Source organism: Macaca mulatta, chromosome 5 (genome assembly GCF_049350105.2).
Source record: "Macaca mulatta isolate MMU2019108-1 chromosome 5, T2T-MMU8v2.0, whole genome shotgun sequence".
In the NCBI taxonomy this organism is placed as follows: domain Eukaryota; kingdom Metazoa; phylum Chordata; class Mammalia; order Primates; family Cercopithecidae; genus Macaca; species Macaca mulatta.
In genome coordinates, this window is record NC_133410.1 from 177338507 (window position 1) to 177359922 (window position 21416).

General features: G+C 41.8%; 1 protein-coding gene across 18 annotated transcripts in view; it reads left to right on the forward strand.

Annotated features, from left to right (window-relative positions):
* The window catches only part of PALLD (palladin, cytoskeletal associated protein), a 434582-nt gene that overhangs the window by 344346 nt on the left and 68820 nt on the right, over positions 1-21416 (forward strand). The gene's annotated exons all lie outside the window — the stretch shown is intronic.

The following is a 21416-nucleotide window of genomic DNA, read 5'->3' on the forward strand; positions in this document are numbered from 1 at the left end:
TGACTGACATCATTTCCTTACTAAACATCATTTTTACTGAGAACCTAGTAACCTAGACCTAGACATTAATGTTACTTAGTTGTATGTTCAGTATTTTTTAAGTGAAGGTTAGATTTTAAATAGTCTTCAGTAATAGAAGGAAAGCACATATGTAGACATCTTATTTTTCTTTTTCATGCCAGTCTATTGAATGCCCAAAGCAGCACCTATCAGTAACTGAATAGACTCAAGGTAAACCTGGATGCTAATGAATATAAAATTCAAATTAATCATAGAATAGATACTGTTTGTTGAGTACTTCAAACCAGAAAATGTGCTAAAATGTTGAACACATTTTATGTCATTCATTCCTCACCACAATCCCACGTAGTGAGTACTGTCAGCACTCCCATCTTAGAAATGATGAAAGTGAGATTTTAAGAGAATAATTTGTCAAGATCACACAGATCAGAAATGGCAAGTCTGGGACCTCATTAATTCAACAAATATTTTTGGAGCAAGTCCTGTGGCCCAGCCTCTGTGTTAGACTCTGGGAGTAAAGCAGTGAATGAAATGGACAAATAATGCCGAAATCTTTGCCCTCGTGGAGCTTATATGCCAGTGGAAAGAGACAAACCATAAGCAAAACAAACTAAACAGCTAGTGCCTCAGATGGAGTTATGTGCTATGCGGAAAAATAGATGTAGGGAGCATGAGGAATGCCAGGTTGGGTCGCGATTCAGGGAAATAGAGAATACGGGCTGAAGGGTGGCTGTGAGTCAACAAAATCATCAGTCCAGGAGTACATGCGCTATTGTTTCTCGCAGCAACCCATTTTATGTTTAACACTAAATGTTGAGTACATGTCACCCTCATCAGTCACTGCTTCTACTGCAGCAAGTGACTGGGGAGGTATCCAAGAATGACTGGTGAAGGGCTTGACCTTTTCTATCCCATGGTCAGGAGAGATAAGGACAGTTGCTGGAGGGATGTCCTAGAGCGGCTGGGGTTTGGTGCACAAGCAGAGGGCTTGACCTTAGCCAAGAGCGCAGAGCTGATTCTCCTGTATCACTGGAAAACAGGCGGAATCTGGGGGTATAGATGAGGGCTGGGTAGAAGGAGCAATGGAAGCTCGTGGAAGTTCTGTTTCTTCAGTTTTCTCAGTGGAATGGGGAGCCAGGGTCGGGGAGGGAGTGCGGGGCGGGGGGTGCAGTTTGAGGAGAGACATGTGAAACAGTCACCTGGCAGAAAGGGAGCCTGAAGTTAGCTGGTGAAGTGTACACTCAGGATCTGCCCATGGTCAAATTCTGACTCTTAACGTCCTTCCACAGTATATTGTAGATCAGAATTCTCTAGTTCACTTCTTGAGGAGAGAGATTATCTTCTAACTCCTTTTTTTGCTGTGTCATTTACTTGGAGCAGAGTCCTGCACTTACTACGTGTATGTTTAATGCTTGTTGAGTGACTGCGATAGGAAAACTACACACTTGTCCAGAAATTTCATTTAAACTTTTCGTCCTGATTGTCACATTGTTCTCTCCCTTCTCTGAAATGCTCTGATGTTCACAGTTCCCAAAACAGCAATTACTGTTAATTACTTCACTGAGTTAATCTCATTCCCATAACGGATTAAGTTTTAGACTAAGAAAGATTTATTTACTTTTTTATTTATTTTTGAGAGAGGGACTCACTGCCTTCACCCAGGCTGGAGTGCAGTGGCATGATCATGGCTCGCTGCAGCCCTGACATCCTGGGCTCAAGCGATCCTCCCACCTCAGCCTCCCAAATAGCTGGGGCTACATGCATGTGCCACCATGCCCGGCTAATTTTTTGTATTTTTAATAGAGATGAGGTCTTGCCATGTTGCTCAGGCTGATCTTCAACTTTTGAGCTCAAGTGATCTGCCCTCCTCAGCCTCCCAAAGTGCTGGCATTATAGGTGTGAGCCACTGCGACTGGCTAAAAAAAAAAAATTTTTTTTTTTTTTTTTTTTTTGAGACGGAGTCTTGCTCTGTCACCCGGGCTGGAGTGCAGTGGCGTGACCTTGGCTCACTGCAAGCTCCACCTCCCGGGTTCACGCCATTCTCCTGCCTCAGCCTCCCGAGTAGCTGGGACTATAGGCGCCCGCCACCACGCCTGGCTAATTTTTTGTATTTTTAGCAGAGATGGGGGTTTCGCCATGTTAGCCAGGATGGTCTCCATCTCCTGGCCTCGTGATCTGCCCACCTTGGCCTCCCAAAGTGCTGGGATTACAGGCGTGAGCCACCGTGCCTGGCCTAAAAATTCTTAATTGTATATTCTTTTGTAATATTGAATGGGGACCACCTAAGTCAAGCCTCATTCCCATCATATGGTGCCCCCATTAGGGGCGGTGAAGAAGCCTCCTATATCTGTTTCATGACTCCTTCTTGGCTGGTACACTGTTGTGGGCGCTCGGTAGGTAGTCAGTGCGAAATGGGAAAACCACTTGTGGTTAGAATACCATGGGAAATAAATATTGGTGATCTCAGCTGAGTGAGTGGCTAAGGAACTGATGAAGCAGGTGGATTCCAAGACTAGTTAGGAGAGGGAATTGACTGCACGTGGTGTTGGTGGAATGGGAGGGGTAAGGGAAGGGCATACATCAGAGGTTACTCCCAGGGCTCTACCAGACCCTGGGTAGATAGAGCCGCCGTTTACAGAGGTAAGGAGAGTTTAGTTTTGGACATTCCAAGTGGAGATGTCCAGGACACAATTATATACCTAGGCTGCCATTCTGGGAGGAGAACTGAGTGGGAGACCATGATTTGGGAATTATCACCACAGATGGTAATTAAAGCCTTGGGAGAGGATGACTTTGCCCGCAAAGAGAGCATAAAGTGAGAAAAGTGGGCTCTCGGTGTTTCAAGGTTGATTAAAGACCCTGTCATTTGACTAGGCTCTGCTATTTGCAAAATCTGCCCAGGGACAGAATATTGAAGTAAATAAAGCATATTCCAGTAAAACCACAAATAGATTTATTCAAAACTTGAGTTAGAAAAACTTGTGGTTTTTCTTGGTAAAGCCTCATTTTCCATTTATCTTCATAACTATAAATGGATGTATTTGTGTGGAAGATGTAGATTTTTTAAAAAATCTATTTTTAGCTCTATTAAGAGACAAAATGAATCCAAATGTATTCCATACTTCTCTCACATTGCACCATTTTGTTATGTAACAGAGAACGTTTGAGTACATACTGTCCACACCAGCAACTATAAATCTGTCCTGGCAAGTGACTGTAAGATACCCAGGAACAAGCGATAAGGAGCTCGCCTCTCCAGGGAGAAGCTTTTATTTGCAAGAGAGAGTGATACACAAGAACTTGCAAATATCTTTGAAGGGCAGAAGAAATCAGCTAGGGCTAAGAAGGCAGCTGTCCAAGTTCATGATTCCTTGGCCCTTCTTTCTACACAACCACCACGAGTTGTCAGTTTGCAAACGTGGAAAAGTATACCATTGTCATATGAGTTCATCTCCCGCTTTTCCAGAGCTACTCAGCAGCGTCTTGGATGCTTAGTGAAACGACCAGAGGTGTGAAGCTGCCAGACCTTTACCCAGATCAACTTCTTTGACTCAGGGTACAAATGAACAACATAGTCTGACAACTCACCTAAAAAACTTATTTGGAATGATTTTATGTTGAGAGACCTTTTAAAGCCTAAATTTAGATTCATGAAAACATATCAAGGTCGAGATATGTGAAAGGCAGTGCTGTATGGGAGGGTCAAGTTCCATTCATTTAAAAATACCAGGACATTTGCTGCTGTTCAGTAGGGGAGTTGGGTAGGGTAGATATCCTCACCTCCTCACCTCCACTAGACAGATTTTTTTTTTTTTTTTTTTTTTTGAGACCAAGTTTCGCTCTGTCACCCAGGCTGGAGTGCAATGGCATAATCTTGGCTCACTGCAACCTCTGCCTCCCAGGTTCAAGCAATTCTTCTGCCTCAGACTCTTGAGTAGCTGGGATTACAGGTGTGTGTCACCACGCCTGGCTAATTTTTGTATTTTTAGTAGAGATGGGGTTTCACCACGTTGGTCAGGCTGGTCTCGAACTCCTGACCTCATGATCCTCCCGCCTCCGCCTCCCAAAGTGCTGAGATTACAGGTGTGAGCCACCGTGCCCCACTATACAAATTTTTAAGAATTAACATGTAAAAAGGTTGGGACTTTCCCAAGGTGAGTTGTTGGACCTGGATCTCCTGAGGCCAACTGTGTTTTTCGTTTCAGCACAGCAAGCATCCTTTGAGATGCGGAGTGATGTTACCACTTGAAAATGTGCAGCAAGGGCAACTGCAGAATTTTCCAAAAGCTTAAGCACAGATGGCAAATCTGGCAAAGTCAAATTGAGAACACTGACTGCATGTTCAGGAGGAAAGTTTTTAAGGGTAAATGCTTAAAATCCTGAAGACCCGTTTATTTGGGAAAGCAATTCCAATGGAAAAGTGCGGTTGGGTTACTGAGGGAACCACACAGTGGCAGTTTCTACAACTTGGCCAGCTGCCCTGGGCTGGCAGTTGAGAAAATGCAGCGGTGGTGTTGAGTAGACACTTCAGCCACAGAGTGACAGTCGCTGTGTTCTAGGCACCATCTGTCTGCTCCTTCTGTGGCTCTGTAATGTCTGAGCTCCTGGGTAAGCTCCATGTAGCCTCTACAACTCTGCTTGGAGCTCAGTTTTCCTATGTGTTTATTTTTATTTTTGTCTACTTATTAAGTTAAATGCAAATCTGAAAATGAAAGAATAGTCACCTTGGACTCCTGAATGTTTGCCCAATGTCATTTGGCTCCCGTTGTTTCCTGTCACCATCGCAGTCTACTGAAATCTCTAGGATATATTTCAGAATTACTCTGATGGTGAAAAATTTCCTATCCTATGTAGTCCAACAATTGTTGGTTTATTATGTGAAAAGTAAAGCAAGCATGTAGCATTTACAGAGCAATCCACCTCCACTGTTAATACTGTCATTTGAAGAGTTAGCAGGGAATGTGATAGAGACTGAATATCTTGCCACAAAGCTTGGCTGTGCAGTTGCTCTGCTCTGAATCCCGGGTCTGACTTCCCTCTTTATATGTGGCTTTTGGACTTTCTTCTCACCTTGAGGTAATCTGCTCCTCCTTTCATTCACCGTGCTTTTAGGTTTGGTTTCAGATACAGCCTCCCTTTTGCTACACTCTTCAAAGTTAAAAAAAGAAAAACGACTTCACATTTACTGGTGATGGGCATTCAATTGAAATTACAAACTGGGAAAACGTGACATTCCAGCTCACGGCAGTCTGATTAAAGGTGAAACTCTTATGAAACCACAGGATCTGACTGAACATATGGGTCATCTTCTGGCAAACTTAACAGACACCTGGTGTTTTCCGTGGCCATCCAGAAATCTGCATCCTGGTGTAGATATCATGAGTTAATGATGGACTCAAGTGTAGAAATGTGTCTGGGACTTGCAGGCCTCTTGCTTTGTGATTCTTTTATTTTCTGAACTGGCTGAGAAAATGGCTGTCACTCTAAGTCTATCTTCTGATGGGCTGGTAACTCTCATTCAGGCCATTCACAGCCAGCGGCCTTTCCCCAGACAACCTACATTGCCTTGAGTCTTCTCTTAAAAAGACTAGAGAAGTGCTACTTTCTTCTCAGCCTTGCTGTCCCTGCCATGTAAGGAGGTACTTAAAAGGCATTCCCATCCAATTCTCTCTCTCTCTCTGCTCCATCTTCTCTCCATGCTCTCTTGGAGTATTTGGTTAAAATATTTAAGTTGATGACTTTATGGAATATGATTCCCTGGTTTTGGAGAAATAAAAAGATGAATCTCAGACATCAGTAAGTGCCACATTCTAGTTCAAATTATAAGCCTGTGCATAATCAGTAAAACTACATTAGAAATAAAAGCTTCTCAAAAATCCCAAGTACTCATTACCCAAAAAATGATGATAGACGGGGGTCCCACAAATGTGTAGCTGTGTATATGTCATGGTATACGAAAGCCAGGGAAATACATAGTGCCACCTAACCTAACCAGCTTTTAAGCATAATTACTGTGGTTTTGTCGGAAAGGAATTCTAAATGCAGGAAGGTTTGCCATTATTGGGCCACAGAACATAAAAGACTTCCCTGCAAACTTCTTGGAAATGTTTATGCTAATTTATATTTCAGGAGATAATACCCACTGGATATACTCTAATTTGGGAAACATGGGATGATTAATGAATTGGTACAACCTCTAGACCAGGGAAACAGAAGAAAGTTTGGCTTGCAAAATCACAGGTTCCACCTGGTCAGCAGCTTATGTTCTTCGTTTAGCTCAAGTTAGGAAAGTTTACCTAGTTAAAAAAGAGCATTTAAAATTTACATTTGACATTTAATGATTTCAGAGAGTTCTTGGGCATCAGGATAAACAAATTCAGTGTAGCACATATGTAGTATAAGTCATAGTTGCAGCCCATTATCCCAGTTAATAACGATGCTACAATCAAAGTTTTCCCATTGTGGTTTTGATTTGCATAGTAGTAAATGCTCTTGCTATTTTCATAGGCAAGGAGAGCCCACGCATGCACTAGAGGCTTTCCATATTAGGCTTTTTGGAGATACAGGCATGGTGGTGATCGCATGGGGTGTTTGAGGAAATGGAGACTACTTGAATGCAAAGGCTTCTGTGGGGCAAGCAGAGTAAAGAATCCAGTCAAATGATGTCAGCCAAGGGTGGCAAGCCCATGCCCGAAAACCTGGCAGCAGCTCACCCATACCAAGCCACCTGAGACATTTCCTGGGATGGAAACAATGTTACGGAAATTGAACTTCCCTGCCAAATTTACCACACCTCGCCAAAGCATGGGCAACTCTTATTCATGGGTGCCTCAAGAGTAATTACAGCTTTATAGCACATCTAGTAAGAACTTTAGCGAAAGTGAAAAGGAGTCGGTAACCTTGAATTTAGCAAACTGGAGGAGGAAGATGTGGACGTCCTTCCCTCACGCATTAACAAGGATGCTGTTAGGCTGTCTGTCTACTGTGAATCCCTGCTTAGGAGGAAAGTCATCTATCTGGTTGTGCAACTCTCAAAGAGCTTTGACAGTTTGTTTTTTGTTTGTTTTTATTTGGGTGCAATTTTTCTAGAAAACTATAACCTGTAAAAAATTAAAAACCATGATCGAGTGTGCCTAGAAGTAAAGACTACACTTGACTGGCCTTTTTCTACCCAAGTCCAAGCGAACTGCCTTACCCATTTAGTCGATACATATTCAGTGATGCTGGTTATTTACAAAGCGTTTTATCTACATTCTGTATTAATTCTCAACAGTCCTGTGAGATCACTGTTTATCCTTGTTAATACACATCTATGCACACAGAGAAGTGGGGAATCCCACAAGCCTTGAGAATTTCAAGAATTTGTGGATTTCAGAATGGTTGAGCAGCTCAGAGCTTTTCTAACACTGAACTTTTCTCTCTCCAAGTCCCAGTCGCTCCTCAAAAACTGCCATCAGCGCAAGACCCTATGATTTCTGTGGTATTCTAATTTTATCTGAGATTTATTAGAATATATGAGGTGAAAAAAAGTTGTGCAACAGGAAATTGGACTATGGCATCCCACAGTGTATCTTCCCCGCCAACTTCCTAATAAAGGATGAACTCCAAATATTAAAAAGTTATTAAGACATGCTTGAAAGTCTTTCCAAATGCTTTAAAAAGCTAGCAGACACATCCAGTATCATTTATTCAGCAGACATGTCCTGAGTTAGTTCTGTGCTCAGCATTCTGCCGAGTAAGTAGGACACTGACCAGGCCATCACGGGTTAGGCTTGGAAGGGAGGGGCCCGGATGCAGAATGAATTGATTAGTTCTGTGGGTGAAACAGATTCAGTGTCCTCGGAGGAGGGACTGACCAGCTCTGCCTGGGGGAGTAAGGAGAAGTTTCAGGAGAGAACCAAGACCTGAGAGTGGAGAGTTTGATAGAAGGCTGAAGCTGGGTAGAGAAGCTGGAGGGGGAGGGGTGTGTGTCTGGAGGATGGCAGGTGACTGGTGTGGCTGGAGAGGCACCGGAGTGAGGAGGTGAGGGAGGCTCTACCAGCTGTGGAAGGCCTTGCTTGCCACACCCAAAGTGCCATGGAAAACATGAAAATGTGCTTTCTATCAAGGGATACAGTCATACATTGATCGAAGTATTTCCTACCTGTCCTTGGAGAAATCTAGATCATTGGAGAAATCATTCTAGATCCTTTAAAGAATTTTAGGACCCTTACTAACACCTTTCTTCTTTTCCAATAGCATCTTCTGTCTTAGATAATAGTCGGCCCTCTGGATCCCTGGGTTCCACATTCATGGATTTAACCAACCACAGATCAAAAATATTTGGAAAAACAAAAACAATAATACAACAATAGAAATAATATGAGTAAAAAAGCAGTATAGCATGACAGCTATTTATATAGCCTTTACATTGTATTAGGTATTATAAGTAATCTAGAGATGATTTAAAGTATACAGGAGGATGTATGTAGGTTATGTGCAAATGGTAGGACATTTTTTTAAAATCAGGGACTTGAGCATCTGTGGATTTTGGTATCCAAAGGGTTCCTGGAACCAGTCCCCCTCAAATACTGAGGGACCACTGTACTCACGTGACAGGTTGTTAGAGTTTATGAGACTCCTAAATCATAAAACATTTTGTAAAAAAGAAGATTTATTCATACAAAGAACTCAGCTAGTCAAGACTAAGAAAGTACTGGTAGGAAGTAAAGCCACGGTTTTAAATAATAAGGTAACAAATGCTTCCCAAGGGCTTGAAAGTCGTTTGTCTTAAGCAGCACTTTTGCCAATTGTTATACCCCTGATTTATTTGACAAGCCCCCTTTTTAGTTGTTAGTGAAAATCTCAGAGGTATCACAGATTTCAAATTAATGTGGTCTCAATCAGTGAGGCTTCCTCTTGCAATAATCTGAGATAGTAAGTAGCTGTTCTAGGATACCTCTTTTTCCTACTCTTCTGTCCCTTACTGAATGTCATTTCATTACCAAGTCCTCTTCTCTAATAGGCATTCAACCATGCGTTTATAAGTATTAAGTTGTCCATTTGCTCAACCCTACACCCACTGCACTCTTTACTATTTTCATTCTTATGTAAAAGATCTAGAACAGAAAGTAGATTGGAAGTGTTATACAGATCCACTACATACGGTCAAGGAGAAGTCTCAAGTTTTCTCATGTTTCCTTTTATAACTTGGATAACTGAGAGTTAAATATGTCCGTTTGATATGGGTAGTTTAAGCAGCTATAGGTACTTGGTGATTAATGTTAATCTAACACCTTAAATAACATATAAGGAATCAATTTCAACACTAATAAACATCTGGTCAACAAAGAGTTCCCTTTATAAGATGAGCAAGGCATGGAATTATTTGCAGTTGCCCTAAATGAATTTTAAACACCCGTTATGCGAGGGAGTGTAGGTATGGTCTGTAAGAGGAACTCCAGGAAGCCCACGTGGGATTTTGCAGTTTCCTCTTTACAGGTGACCTGTTAAAGAGCCTGCATGTCATGGTAGTGAGATGTAACAGAAAAGCTATATTAATTCAGGTGACTGATTACCATTCAAATACATGTAAATCACAGTCTACCCAGAGGAAGATAGGAGTCCTCTAACTACAGGCTTATTCCAAAGAATTAAAGGGCTTTCTGAAAAGCCGAGGCTCTCAAAGTGTGGGTATGGTGCCCACACCGGTGGTGTCAGCATCACCATCACTGGGTACATGTCCATGGCATCCAGCAGGTACCAGGACATCCATTTCTTACCCACTACTAGAAATAAGCAATTCATTTATGGTTAGCAATATTACCCTGCATGAAAAAATGTTAATTTGACAATGTTAAGACCAAAGCAAAACAGAGAGTTTTGATACTTGCTAAAAAAGAAAAGGCTTGAAATTAGTGGACTGGTTGAAAGGGGACTGGAGTTCAGAGCTGCTCCCATCTTCCATTCCAGCTTTTAAGGCTTCTTAATTGAATTGGAAGCTCAGGTGAATAAAGAAAAAGATCATCTACTCTTTCCTCTGTTTCCAGATAAAGTCCTAAGAACTGTTTTGAGGGCAATTTATACCCATTAAAATGTCAAATTCATATATCCTTTGACCCAATAATCTCATTTCTAGACATGTTTCCCACAGAAAACTTGAAACAAGTATACAGTACAAGTTAGTTGTACAGGAAGCTTTATTGCTACACTATTTGCACTAATGAGTACTTGAAGAGAGCATGTCTATCATTAATAAAGAATGGTTTGTACTTTGGAATATACTATGAGGCATTCAAAAGCATGAAATAAATCTTCATGTACCAACATGGAAGGATACCCATGGGATGTCGTTGAAAGATAAAAGATCACTGAGGGAGAATGTGCTTATGCTTGATCCAACTTTTGTGAACAAAAACCCAAACATGTAAACATGTGGGTGTTATAAGTATTTATATTTGTATAGTAAAGGTTCTGGAAAGATAGCACCAAAATATTATTGGTGTTTTGCCCTGTGGAGTGGAATTGTATGAGGATTGGTGGTTATGGGGGAAATTCTTTACATTTACTTTATTATTGTACTACTTTCACTTTATTTTTTAATTAATATTTTATCTTTAGTTTTTGTGGGTACATAGTAGGTGTGTATGGGTACATGACCTATTTGGATATGGACATGCAATGCGTTATAATCACATCAGGGTAAATGGGGTGTCCATCACCTCAAGCACTTATCCTTTGTATTACAAATAATCCAGTTATACTCTTTTATACTTTCTGATACTTTAATTTCTCACAATGAATATTCCTTTTGTGAAAAAAGGAAGAAACTAAGTCCCAGGCATATGAAGAGAGAACTAATTAGCTGTAGAACTAATTCTGACACTCTATTTCCCAATCAGTGTTATTCAGAATTATTTTTCACTTCCCTGTAATAGTTACTCAATTTTAGAGCCAGAATTTAGCCTAATCTACTCATTGATAACTCTAAGAAAACTAAACCCAGGGCGGCTAAGTTCCTGGAGAGTGGCCCTTAGGTGGTGACTGAGGACTGAGTAAGCCGCCTCCGGCAACCCTACCCCTACCCCTGCCCCGCACCCCACCCCCCAACCCCCCACCCCCGCCCCGTCCCATCCCCCCTCTGCCCGTCCCACCCCACCCCACCCCACCCCACCCCACCCCTGGGCAAAGTGAAAGTGAACCAAACTGAGAGGAACTCCACTGTCCCTTCTGCTTACTCAGCAGATGGGAGCCAACCACTTTGTTTTGTCTTGGGGCCTGTCCTTGATGGCTTCTAAGACTAAAAATCAAAGCTGTAAATTTGTGTAATTTAGAGACTGAAGGTACTAATCGTTGCTGTCAGTGACTGGAAACCAGGCCTATTGAGCAAGAGCCATTGTTCAGTGCCTGTCAGCCCAGAGAGTGTGCGGGATACACTGGACATCTTAGACACAGATCTAGTTGGTGGTGGTCTGTGGTTTTTCTCCTAAAAGAAGGCTTCTCACACCACCCCTGATGAGAAAACAATTCGAGGAAAATGTAGGCACACTCAGTACATGAAGGGAGACACTATTAAAAGCAAAAGGAGAATAATTGTCAAACTTAGAACTATGCTAATTTGAATTCTGAGCTCTAAAACTGGTAGAATTCAAACCCTAAATGTAGAATGTACTAGTATTCTATGCCTTAAACAGTTGAAAGGAAAGGCTTACATTGGCAAAATGTGTTTCACACCGAATAATGATCCTAAATCAGTCTTTTGCAACATAATAAGATGCAGCTTTTTAAGTATACTTTATTTCTAGACTTTACCAATCTCAAAGGCTACTCGGAGCTCTTATTTCAGAAATAATTTCAAGATGTTCATTCTCTACAGTTTTGTAGTATGATTAACTTTGAAGTCCACTGCAGAGACAAATGAACTTTCCCTAAAATGCAACACAAGAGCGCTAATTACAGTCAGTAAAGATGAGAGGGGGCTATTTTGCAGCTCTTCCTGCAGGCTGTGAGAATTTTTTTCGTTAAAGCAGGATATACTGATTCAGTCCTTACCATGAGAGCCACTCCCATCGGAACATAAATTAGTCTTAGTGTATTTCAAGTTCTCACACATGTTCACATTCCAACTGGGTACAACAGTTGACTTTTGTCTTTAACTTTCCTTGGCAAACTGATAGCATCAGAGGAAGAGATAAGCTGCCCCTTAGGGAGTTGATTGTAAAGGGTTCCAGACGTCTGCACGCCCCTGGTGCAAGCACCAGCTTTCTTTTAAAGACTCAGGGTTATGTTATGTGTTGGGATGTTTTGTTGTTTGCTTTTTGAAGAAGCCAGATCCGATTTTTGTCATTGTATAAACTCCAGTAGGAGAAGAGGGATATGTTTTTAAGGTGATCTCTAGAATGCTCTGGCTGACTTCGCTGCCGAAGAAAAAGGAGAAAGGAAGACACAGTGTATATTTTGGCACTTCAACTTCTGTAGTAACAATGCATTCATTCACAAATCTGGAGAGAACTGAATGTCTGCTTTTTAAAGTCTGAATTGAATTATCGACTAGATTTTGAGACCCTGAGAAGATTTTCAATCCAAACCATACTTAATATTCACGTTTTATCGTTTTCACATCGATGGAAAGTGAAAGGAAATTTAAATTCTTGATAGCCAGGTTTGACATTAGACTTTCACATTTATAACCTCACTTAAACTTTACAAGAAATCTCATTACAGGTATTATTATCCCCATTTTTAAAGCAAAAAACACCCGTGGAGAGAAAAACTAACTGGCACTATTGAGATTCATACCACATGTGTCTGGCTGCATCAGGGGGCTCATAAAGAATTCAGAGCCAGCCCCCAGCTTCTCTTCCCCATTCCCTCTTCTCACCCCCAAGCTACCTCCATTAAAACAGATGCCAGGCTATATTTATTCTGTTTTATTATGTATACTTACAAATGCATTTGCTAATCTTTGGTGTCATAAAATACAATGAATAAACTCCTATCCAGTTTTTCAGGTGTTTCCTTAATTTTTAAAGCAATAAACTCCTTTAATCCTCCCTTGTACTCAATACTAAGAAATGAAAGATCTGACTTTAAGCAGGGAAAGTTTTGTCTTAACATATAGCCAGGAAACTTCATTGGCCTAGGTCCTGAAATGTAAGTCATCTGCCAGACCAAGTGTGGGCTTAGCTCGCGAGGCCTCAGCCCTGCCGCTCCTGTGTGAAAGGCCTTTCTCCTGCAACCTGGCTCCTGGAACGAGTGAATGCTCTCCCTTCAGTCCCTACTCTCCACCAAGGATTTAAAAGATAAGAGGGAAACATTCCCCTGACTCTAAAATGGTTTGTTTTTCATACGGTATGTCCAGGCCTACACTACTAAAATCCCTCATAGAAGTCCTCTAAAAGATAACGATTATTCACATTGCAAACCTGTTTGAAAAGCCTGGAAAAATGCAGTATACTGTCGGGAAAATCAGTCTCCTTTTCTCACTCATATAATTTCTAAGTCTGTCGTTTCTTTTCTTTTTTTTTTTTTTTTTTGAGACGGAGTTTCGCTCTTGTTGCCCAGGCTGGAGTGCAATGGTGCAATCTTGGTTCACCACAACCTCCGCCTCCCAGGTTCAAGCGATTCTCCTGCCTCAGCCTCCTGAGTAGCTGGGATTACAGGCATGCACCACCACACCTGGCTAATTTTTGTATTTTCAGTAGAGACAAGGTTTCTCCATGTTGGTAAGGCTGGTTTGAGCTCCTGACCTCAGGTGGTCCGCCCGCCTCAGGCTCCCAAAATGCTAGGATTACAGGCGTGAGCCACCTCGCCCGGCCTAGATCTTTCCTTTCTAATATGCTGTCCTAGTTTTAGCTAGGTAGTAAGTAGATGAGTATTATACAAAATAAGCACTTTTTACTGCTGCTTAGCATATGTCCGTGAACACTAGCTCAGTACCTGGCATTCCATGGACAGGCAAGAAAAGCTTGCTGAATGAATTAATCTGGCCCAAGTGTGACTGAGAGGCCAGAGGAGGTCAGTGGGTGCCGTCTCCCAGGCCAGCAGCACATGCACAGCCTCCTACAGTCTCCCTCCTTGTCTTTGTCTCAGTTACATCCTCTTCCCTTCTTCCCGTGTGTCTCTAACCTGCCAATTGCACCAACACTTACTCTCTGCCGCAGAGCCTGTGGACCCACGGTCTGGCTTGCTTTTAATTTCTCCATCTCCAGAGTATGTCTCTCCTCCATACCCCCATAAATTAAAAGTGACTTAAATATATAAAATGGAAGAGAGAGGCAGGATACAACTGTTCGATAACTTAATAGTACAACTGACCAGTCTCTTGTAGATTTTTTGCATTCATTCCAAACCTGTTTTTTGTTTCGTTTTGTTTTTGAGATGGAGTCTGGCTCTTTCACCCAGGCTAGAGTGCAATGGCGCGATCTAGGCTCACTGCAACTTCCGCCTCCTGGGTTCAAGCGATTCTTGTGCTTCAGCCTCCCTAGTAGCTGGGATTACAGGCGAGCACCACCTCGCCCAGCTAATTTTTGTATTTTCAGTAGAGACGGGATTTCACCAAACTGGCCAGGCTGGTCTCGAACTCCTGACCTCAAGTGATCCACCTTCCTTGGCCTCCCAAAGTGCTAGGATTACAGGCATGAGCCACCGTGCTTGGCTGATACCTGTTTCTATTAAAAGACTTATACCTTGGAACTTTAATAAGTAATTTATTAAAGAACCATTAATATTAGACATTAAAATAATTATGACTCTCTTAGCCCTATTTGATAAGCATATAGGTGACATTACACTAAATACTGTCCCTGTCTACCAAAATAATCTAATGTTGAAGCAGTCCACCGCATTTCAGGTCTCCTGGAAATGTGCTGAGATCTCCTGGAAAATGGAGGCAACAACTTGCTGTTAAGGGCAGAAAAAAAAAAAGGAGGCTAAGACGCAAGGTTCTCTGAAGCTTCTGCCAGCTCTCTCACCAGAACCTAACTCTTGATACCAGTGGAGTGAATCTGGAAGTCTCCTGCCTTTCTGAGTGAGCTGGAGACACAGACACTACCTGGACAGGCTGGAGAAATGAGGGACTTAAAGCGTAGCACACCCCTTGCCCCATGCCACCTGACTAGAAATGCCTGCCAAAGGTATATGGACATGCAAGGCTGCACAGATGTAAAGCTCAATATATTAAACTAGATAGCAAAGAAATATACACCAAACCCAGCAATACAAAGCACCCTGCTTTCGTGCAGTTAAACTTCTTCTGTTTTAGGCCACATGGTACTTGCTGGCTTCATGTGGCTTCATGAAGGCAAGTGCTGTGTCTGTTTGATCACTACTAAATTTCTGGCACCCAACATGTAGTAAAAGCTCAATCAGTATTTGTTAAATTCACTGAGAGGGCTGGGCAAGAAGGTAGAATGAAAAGAAAAGAAAATACAAAAAACACAAGCCTGGGCAACATAGACTGTCTCTTCAAAACTTAGCCAGGTGCGGTAACACACCTGTAGTGCCAGCTACTCAGAAGGCTGAGGCAGGAGGATTGCTTGAGCCCAGGAAGTCAAGGCTGCAGTGAGCCGTGACTATGCCATTGCACACTCCAGCCTGGGCAACAGAGTGAGACCCTGTCTCAAAAAGAAAGAACCATCCCCAAAGTTAGTAGTGCTCACAAGAGTGTAGTTGCTCTTTAAGTTTGACTTTTTGGTTATTTTGCAAGAGGTATTATTTGCCTTAAGCTGTGGTAATTAGATTTATTCTGCTTTTGTGGGCTTTTAGATGAGTTAATCGGCTACAATTTCTCTTAATTCCCTCTAATGCTTTCGAGGTGTGGATATCAAGAAACCTATATGATGTGTTTAGAATATTTTATGTTTGACAGATATCAGTGAGTAGCAGACTTTGCACTGGAATTGCCCTTTTCCGTGCCTCAGTTGTTTTTGGTAATATTAACTGTTTATTTACTGTTAAACTTTACCAAAAAATGTCAAGTTTACTTTTTAGGACTAATAAATTAGTTTTCATAATTTTAGCCATTTGGGAAAAACAGAAGAAACCACATTGCAATGTAAAGGGAGAAAAGTCATTATTGACAGGAAATCGATAGGAAAATTATTGATAGGAAAATGAGAAGTGAGATAGCAACATCTGAGAGGACTTTATATATGAGCATCTCACATAGTTACTTTTTCTTTTAGCCAGCATAATTACTAGCTTTTCCCATGTGTGTACAGAAATTTTTTTCCTTAGAAATTTTGGCCTTAAAAGTCAAATACAGGTTAGTTTACAGATGACCAATGGTCCCTCTAGAGGAAGTCCACAGAAGCTCTCAGATGCTCTCTAGACCAGCCTTTACTCACTCCTCTCTCAGCACCCTGCCTGCCAGCTTGCATTTTACCAAAGCTAGAAAAGACCCTCAAGGGCCTGGGTGCCTGGAATTACTAGAGACCAGATAAAAGACATGTAGGGAATGCTGGTGTGGCAGATGCTGTGAAAAAATGTGCCACAACGTTTGAGGGCAGGAAACTGAAAGACCTCGTGTGGTTTGGAGGCCTGAGGAAAGAGCCTCAGGAAGTGATGTTTGACCTGACATGTGAAGGCTAAATGGGAGACAGAGACAGGTGTGCAGTCAGGAGGAATCGCACGTTGAAGGGAAGGGCTGAGACTCTGAGAATGGGGGTGGGAGGGAGAAAAGAAGAGGCTACAGGGGGCAACCAGGCCTGGCGGGCCAGGTGAAGGAATTTGGAGTTGATCCCAAGAGCAAGCGAAAGCCACTGGGGACAGGGAAGTCAAGAGTCACAGGATTCCATGTGCGTTTTGAAACTGGCTGGCTGCATGGAAGGGAACAGTGTGTGGGAGAAGTGCAGGAGAGGGAAAGGCAGGACTCGTGGTGGTTGAGATGAGGCCGATGGGGACAGGCAGGCCTGACTCCTACGGTTCTGACTTGTGAAACAGGATTATCAGGGATGGTGCCACCGACTAAAGAAGAGAGGATTCCAGTAACAACTAAGCACTGTTCTCTTTTAATCTCGGCAACAGCCCTACTCTGTGGGTTCTATTATTACCCCATTACATAGATGAGAAAACAGAGGTGCCAAAAGATTAAATGGTCTGGAATCACCAGTAAGTGTTCAGTAAATGTTCGCTGCTGCTGCCTCTGTTTACTCATGGAGTCGTTCATTCATTCATGGACTGTACGCTGTATCTAAGACAATACATTGTTGAACAGAATAGATGTGAACTCTGCTCTTGAGCAAGACTGGTAGTAACTGCAATAAACAAGCAATTATCTTGCTTGGACAAGTTGGTCAGGGATGGTAGGACGGTCTAGGTTTCTTAGACTGGAATGTTAGAATTCTAACTCTTGCGTAAATCTTGGATGGATATACAGAGGAAAAATACGCATTATTGACAAAGCCAAAAAAATGTTTCCCAGATGTTCTCTGAGGTTCCACAGGCATCCCCAATGAGTTAGGTCAGAAGTAGGCCTTGTGCCGATTTTATAGGTGGGAGGCTGAAGATGCAAGAAGAGAACAGCAATGCAGCCGTGCCAAGGTCTCAAAGGGCAAGGATTCCTGGTGCCGCTGCTCCTGCTGTCCAGCAGGTTCAGCTGCCTTTGGGCCCACAAAGGTAGGAAATGGTAGGAAATGGCCCACATCTGACTGCCTCTGTACAGGTCAAATCACAGCTCCCTGTTCTTACTATATATAGTAACGACCTTACATAAGAGTGCTATTAAAAAGGACGACAGAGAGGAAAAGAGAATGCCAGCTGAATTTTTTCCACTAAAGCTCATTTTTAACAGATGTGTTTTCTCTGTTTCCACAATGACAGTGTACCAGGAGACTGTTCCCCAGCTCAGAAGGGAAGCAACCTAGGTACTTATAGAACTGTAATTGGGTCCGTCTGTGCTGAGCACAACAATAAAATTACTTGTACTTCCCTTTTATTTAATGTTACTCTCCTCATCAGTTCCCATTTTCCTGATATTTGTGGGAAGGAGGCCATGAAGAAGGATGAAAACACTGTAAAAATAATTTAAACTTGACAATATATTTGGGATAATGCTGAAAAGGAGTGTTCCTTTTTTTTTTTTTGGAGACGGAGTCTCACTCTGTTGCCAGGCTGGAGTACAGTGGCGAGATCTCGGCTCACTGCAACCTTCACCTCTGGGGTTCAAGCAATTCTCCTGCCTCAGCCTCCCATGTAGCTAAGATTACAGGCGCATGCCATCACGCCCAGCTAATTTTTATATTTTTAGTAGAGACAAGGTTTCACCATGTTGGCCAGGATGGTCTCGATCTCTTGACCTCATGATCCACCCACCTCAGCCTCCCAAAGTGCTGGGATTACAGGTGTGAGCCACCTCACCCGGCCTGAAAAGGAATGTTCTAAGTTCAGCAAAATGAGTGATTAACATGTAAGTGGTCGGTCTATCTTAAATGCTTTAAATTATAATTCATGATTTTTTAATTAAGGCTTTCTTATTCCATCTGATCTCTTATACACTCTAGTACCCAGTGATACACAAATTTTGTTAATTTTGGTAACTCAGTCTGTCTGTGCAGTGTGTGACCTTGACATTATGTAATGTGAATGGGATGGCTACACGTTCCCTTTTCCCCAGGACGATCAATCTGCCAGTCGTCTAGAGTTCTATGTAGTTCAGCCTGTGTCCCTGATTAAAGGGCCCACATTTGGACAATGAATTATTTACACGACCATCCTGAATACTAATAGCTCACATTTACTGAAGACATGCTCGAACATTGCTCAAAACACTTTATATGTACTAACACATTTCATCTTCACAGTCTAGGAGGTAAGTGCTATGATGGACCCCCATTTTGTTTATTTTAGATTGACTGGGCACACGTGCAGGTTTGTTACAAGGGTATATTCATGATGCTAAGGTTTGGGTTTCCATTGATCCTCTCACCCAGGTGGAGCACACAGTACCCAAGAGGAAGTTTTTCAGCCCCTCCCCTCCTCCTTCCCTCCCGGCTTTTGGAGTACCCAGTGTCTGTTGTTGCCATCTTCATGTTCGTGTGTACAGTGTTTAGCTCCCACTTATCTGGAGGTATTTGGTTTTCTGTTCCTGGTTTAATTTGCTTAGGATAATGGCCTCCAGCTGCATCCATGTTGCTACAAAGGACATGATTTTGCTCTTTGTTATAGCTGTATAGTATTCTGTGGTGTGTATGTACCACATTTTCTTTATCCAGTCCACCATTGATAGCATCCAGGCTGGTTCCACATCTTTGCTGTTGTGAACAGTGCTATGATGAGAGAGCGTACATGTACCATGTGGGGCTTTTTGATAGAATGATTTATTTTCCTTTAGGTATATACCCAGTACTGGGATTGCTGAGTCTAATGGTAGTTCTATTTTTAGTTCTTTGAGAAATTTCCAAGCTGCTTTCCATAGTGGCCTAATTTACATTCCCACAGTGTATAAGCACTCCCTTTTCTCCACATCCTGGCCAGCAGCTGTTGTTTTCTGACGTTGTAATAATAACCATTCTGTCTGGTGTGAGATGGCATCTCATCGTGGTTTTGGCTTGCATTTCTCTGATGATTAGTGATGCTGAGCATTTTTTCATGTTTGTCAGCTGCTTTTATGTCTTCCTTTGAGAAATATATGACCCCCATTTTAAAGATGAAGAAACAGGTTCAGAAAAATTAAGTGATCAAAGAAACTCAGCCAGTAAATAATAGAGTCTAAAATTTAAACACAGGCAGTGTAACTCCAGAGCCTACATGCCTAAGAAGTACAGCATTACCTTTCATTCCTAAACCAGTTAAGAAGTACATGAATAAAACTCCTAGAGGATGGAAGGGTCCTTTGGAACTGGGAAGTTCTTGGAGTCCTTGAATAGAAACGCTTTCCCAATTTGCCAGGGCAGGGCCCCTTTATGGGAAACAGTGAGAACCATCCAGCAGTCCAATTAACCGAGCACAAAGCACAAGGCATATTTGTTTTTCTTTCTTTTGAAAACATAAATGTTAGAAACGTTCAGAAATAAAAGAGATTTAGAAGTATAAACTTGTAACTGTTGGAACCATCCTCATATTTTCTAGACCAGTCTTCCTTCTCTCGACAACCCCTTCTCTCATGGCCATTCCTCGCCCTCCATGTTTTCATGAACAGTGCGATTGACTACTCTGATTTTGTTAGCTAGCCAAAGTGTCGCATGAGAACTCGGTGAGCGGGCTGGTATGTACAGCCTGTCAGAGGCAGCACTCGGTAAGAAGGCTTCATTGTTTGCATTAGCACATTATGCTAATGCTCCATTGCATCTCAGGATTGTTTATTTATAAATTATTTGTTTTAGGATATGGTATTAGCTTCGTCAACACCATTGTGGACTTCACATTTAGAACTGTTTTTTCCAACTCTTTTTTACTTATTTTTCATGAGAATAGTCCTTACGTCAAGATGAAAGAAAGGTGAAACACCAGGTAGAATTAGCAAACTGATAAACAGCCCTGTTTAAAGCCATGGAAAGGTAATGTTTAAAGAAGATGTTTGTTTTAATTGATTTTTACTTTACATGTACACGTTAACTTCATAAATCTTACCTTTCATACCAAGAAGCCTAGATCAACTAGCATGTTAATATGCTGAGGGCTGAGAGCAAAAATAGATAACCTAAAGTTGTCTAACAAATTAGACATCACTTAAGAGGAAACTCAAGTGTGTTTCAGGGAGCAGCGGCAGGTCTGCCTTAGATTTTTAACCACTGCATCCTCCTGTTAATTAAGATCAATCAGATACAAAAATCTTTGGTCAGAACCAGTATTACAAAAGAACCTAAGAATTTCTGCTTTCTCGTCTTTCTGTTTACCATAACACAGGCATATATCCAAAAATATATAGAAAGCAAAAATTTGGAGAGAATTACATGCGCTTTCCTAAATGCACCTTAATGCTTTCCCTGGTGTTACTATTACTACTGTTGGAAACATCACTGTTCAAACGAGCCTGTACGTCACCACACATTGCTCCCCACACAGCAACACTTCTGATGACGGCAGCCCCCTGCCTTGTTACTCACTGAGAAATAGAAACTCTGATTATTTAGAGCAAAATTTCAGATTTGAAGAAGTTTTCCTAATAAGGAAGAATGATGTAATGTTCATGGAGGGGGTCCAGGTTCCCTTCTTTGTTTTATTTATATTAGCTGAATTCCAGGGGAAAATGCGCTATGAAGCATGAGGGCTGCTAACTATATTTAGCCACACAAAATTAGTACATCAGGGGGCATTTTTTCTTTAAGTTATACACTCATAAATGCGCTGGAAGATATTTTTCCAGGCATCCTGTTTTTATGAAGTTTGATCAAGCATAAATACTTTTATTAAGATGCTACCTTTTATTTCGCGTGTGAAGAAAGTATCCATTGTAATCTTTTTACTTTGGCACGTTT